The sequence below is a fragment of the Pteropus medius genome, unplaced genomic scaffold (genome assembly GCF_902729225.1).
Source record: "Pteropus medius unplaced genomic scaffold, Ma_sr-lr_union100, whole genome shotgun sequence".
NCBI classification, from domain to species: domain Eukaryota; kingdom Metazoa; phylum Chordata; class Mammalia; order Chiroptera; family Pteropodidae; genus Pteropus; species Pteropus medius.
Window position 1 is genome coordinate 1559715 of NW_024352785.1, and position 4414 is coordinate 1564128.

The 4414-nt window shown below is 36.4% G+C and overlaps 1 pseudogene; it reads right to left on the reverse strand.

Annotated features, from left to right (window-relative positions):
- Positions 1-610: 610 nt before the first annotated feature.
- Positions 611-3582, reverse strand: LOC120590753 (tigger transposable element-derived protein 1-like; annotated as a pseudogene).
- Between the last annotated feature and the right edge of the window lie 832 nt (positions 3583-4414).

Consider the following 4414-nt stretch of genomic DNA (forward strand, 5'->3'; position numbering starts at 1 on the left):
AGCTTCCTTCTGTCTCTTATTCCTGGGCTTAACAACTCCTAGTGCAGGAAATCTCATCTTTTTTCATAGCATAAATCTCACTCAATGCTATTTAAGCTTGTTGCCTTTTTTCCTGCTTGTTGAAAACACACAGTGATGTCTAAATAACAGAATTTCCTGTACTAAAGATGAATATTGAAAATTTATCTTTTTCAAACTGTATAGTTCATGTGCTTTTAACTTTTATTAAAAATACTTATTTTTCAGCAGCATTAGTTGTCTTTTATTTTTTTTCTTGGTGTTAAGAGTTCTTTTCCTCCTTTTAGTATTAATGGGCTCAGACCAGGGAGTGCTAGAGGGAGTTTGACCTTGGTTTTGCTGGCTTTTCTAGGAGACCTATATTCATATCCCTTTAAGAAATTCTACAGCTGCCCTGTGATCTTTATCTACAATGTCAAAACACTGTGAGCATCTTGTGTTTTTGTTTCTTTTCTTTATGATTCTCATCTGATTACTTACTTACTTTTAAAGGCTTTCAAAGACTTAATCAAATGTGAATATAGATATAGCTACTCTTGGTGGGTAAGGAGGTTCTCCAATGCAAACACATTTCTAGCTAGATATTTATAGGCTAATGATGTTTCTTGAAAGTTTGCTTACTATCCCATTTTTTATCTCCAGCTCTTTCTGTAGTCCCATTTGATTCACATTGTGCAGCTAATAGAGCTTCATCTCTATTCAATGTTTCCATCTTAAATTTAAATGGGATTAATGCAGCGAAAAGTTCTTTTTAAATAATTAGGTTAATAATCTGGAAATTATGGCTTCCCAAATAAGGCATCCCCAAAGCTTCTTTACTTCATTTTTAGGACTACTTTTTTTTTTTTTTGCCTATCTTCAGATTTCCAAATAACTAATATGTTCACGTGATTAATAATTCTAAATATGATTTATCTTCTTTGTGCTTTAGTTTGAAAACAGTAGAGACTGTCTTCTCAATTGATTCAACAGCTGTAGATCTTTCTAGAGGTCGCATTGCAAGAAGGCATTTGTCATTAATCATGGCTTTAATTAAAACTCAGGTTATAGCTGAGTAAACTTTCTCCTCTGCTGTTAATTTTTCATTTTACCCTTGTCTTTTTCTTCTTAAAATATATTAAAATAATAATATGGCTTATTATGTATTTTGTATTTTATATTTCCTAGCACTGCTAACATTTTAGAAAAAAACAAATATAAGCATGAATCTATTTTTTTTTCGATAGCCAGAGGTAAAGTTGATTGTATACAGTATCACTTATTATAATATGCAAAATATCTTGAGCATTTACATACAAGTTTGCTTCTTAATTCTGTATCCAAAAATAAGCTACCACTATCTTCGTCTTTCTACCATTTCTTGTTTAAAATACCTGACATTTACTCATTTAAAAATACAAATAAATATAATGCTATGTAGATATATAAAAAGCAATAAGATTTTTAAAAAATATTCATGATAAAAAGTACCATATGGAAAATTAACTGAGGGTAGTATTTTTAGGATAGTAGCTCCTTTTCCAGACAATCATATATTTAATCCTTTATGAAATATGGAAAAGCATACTGTAAATCCATGCCATAAAAGAAATCTAGATTATCTGACTGTTATAAACTGACTCACTTAAGAGACTACCATAGATCTCCAGAAAACCGGAATATTCAGCAAGTGGTCTTTAAGTACCTCAGTACAGCAGGTTTGGTTCCAGACCACAACTATCAAGGGAATGTTGCAATAAAGCAAGTTAAATGAATGTTTTTGGTTTCCCAGTGTATGTGTTATACCTACACTATAGTGAAGTCTATTAAGTTGCAACAGCGTTCTATCTAAAAAAACAATGCACCTACCTTAATTAAGTAATATTTTGTTGTTAAAAAATGCCAACAATCATCTGAGCCTTCAGTGAGTCATAATCCTTTGTCACTGGAGGTTTTTGCCTCCAAATTGATGGCTGCTGAATGGTCAGGTTGGTGGTTTCCGATGATAGTGTGGCTATGGCAGTTTCTTAAAATAAGACGATGAGTTTTGCCGCATTGATGATTCTTCTTTTCACAGATGATTTTTCTGTAGTATGCAATGCTGTTTGGTAGCATTATACCCGCAGAACTTTCAAAATTGGTGTCAGTACTCTCAAAATCTGCTGTTGCTTTGTCAACTAAATTTATGTAACATTCTAAATCCTTGGTTATCATTTTAATAATTTTCACAGCATCTTTAGCAAGAGTAGATTCCATCTCAGGAAACCATTTTCTTCTTGGCTCATCCATATGGAGCAACTTCTTTTTTGTTAAAGTTTTATCATGAGATTGCAGCAATTCAGTCACACCTTCATGCTGCACTTCTAATTCTAGTTCTCTTATTATTTAACCACATCTGCAATTAATTTCTCCACTGAACTCCTGGACTCCCAAAGACATCTATGAGGGTAGAATTCACTTCATCCAAACTCCTGTTGATATTTTGACCTCTTCCCATGAATCACAAATGTTTTTAATAGCATCTAGAATGGTGAATACTTTCCAGAAGGTTTTCAATTTACTTTGCCCAGGTCCATCAGAAGAATTGCTATGGCAATTATAACTATATATTATGAAATATGTATTTTTAAATTAATAATTGAAAGTCAAAATTATTCCTTGATCCATGGACTGCAGAATGGATGCTGCATTAGCAGTCACAAAAACAACATTAATCTCATTGTACATCTCCATCAGAGCTCTTGGGTGACCAGGTGCACTGTCAATGGGCAGTAGTACTTTGAAAGGAATCCTTTTTCCTGAGCAATAGTTCTCAATAGTGTGCTTAAAAAATTCAGTAAGCCATGTTGTAAACAGTTGTGCTGTCATCCAGGCTTTGTTGTTCCATTTAAAGAGCACAAGCACAGTAGATTTAGATTAATTCTTAAGGGACCTAAAGTTCTTGAAATGGTAAGTGAGCATTGCCTACAACTTACGGTCACCAGCTGCATTATCCCCTAACAAGAGAACCAGCTCGTCCTTTGAAGCTTTGAAACCAGGCATTGACTTATCTTTAGCTATGAAAGTCCTAGATGGCATCGTCTTCCAATATAAGGCAGTTTCATCTACACCAAAAACCTGTTTAGTGTAGCCACTTTTATTAATTATCTTAGTTAGATCCTCTGGACAACTTGCTGCATCCTCTTCATCAGCACTAGCTGCTTTACCTTGCGCTTTTATGTTATGGAGGTGGCTGCTTTTCTTAAACCTCATGAACCAACCTCTGCCAGCTTCAAACTTTTCTTCTGTAGCTTCTTAACCTCTGCTAGCCTTCAAAAAAATTGAAGCACATTAGTGCCTTGCTCTTGGTTATGCTTTGGGTTAAGGGAATGTTGCAGCTGGTTTGATTTTTTTAATCTAGACCACTAAAACTTTCTCCATATCAGCAATAAAGCTGTTTGACTTTCTAGTCATTTGTATGTTTAGGGGAGTGGCACTTTTAATTTCTTATCTCAACTTTCAACATGCCATCCTCAGTAAGGTTTATCATTTCTCTAAAGTGAGAGATATGTGAGTCTTCCTTTCACTCAAACACTTACAGGGCATTGTCGGGTTATTAAGTGGCCTGATTGTAATATTGTGTCTGAGGTGATAGAGAAGCTTGGAAAGGCGGACAGAGGAGGAGGAACAGTTAGTTAGTGGAGCAATCAGAACACACACATTTATTGATTAAATTAGTTGAATTATGTGTGTGCAGTTTATGGCAGCCCAGCACACAATAGTAACATCAAAGAGCAGTGATCACAGGCTTCCAGTCAAGATGGCAGAGCAGGTAAACTCTGTGCTTGCCTCCTCCCATGACCACCTCAAAATTACAACTAAACTACAGAACAACTATCATTTAGAATTGCGTGAAGTCTAGCTGAAAAGAAGCTCTATAACTAAAAATATACAGAAGAAGTCACTCAAGATTGGCAAAAGTGATGGAAACATGGAACGAATTGTTTCCACACCCATGTGTGGCAGTTAAAAATCGGGAGGGACATCTTGGCTGCAAGATCCCCCGTGAAGAGTGAGGTGTTGCATCTGCACAGCAGGCTCCCAGCCCAGAGTTTCAATGCTAGGAAGAAGAGTCCCCATAACTTCTGGCTGTGAAAACCAGTGGGAGTTGTAGCTGAGTGAGACGAAGGGCTGCTGGAGTCCCAGGAGTTCCTCTTAATGGGCCTACACATGGACCCACTCGTTCTGTGCTCCAGTGCTGGGGCAGCAGCTTGAGAGGTGCCAGGGACATATAGGGAGGAAATAAATTGTCTGCTTCGGAGTAAGAGCTAGAGCGACAGTTTCAGACAGAAGTGCTGGCAAAAGCCATAGTTTCTTTGTTCAGCACTCCAATCACCCAGCCTGCACATACAGGTGGGCACCATATCTGAGTCTCCAT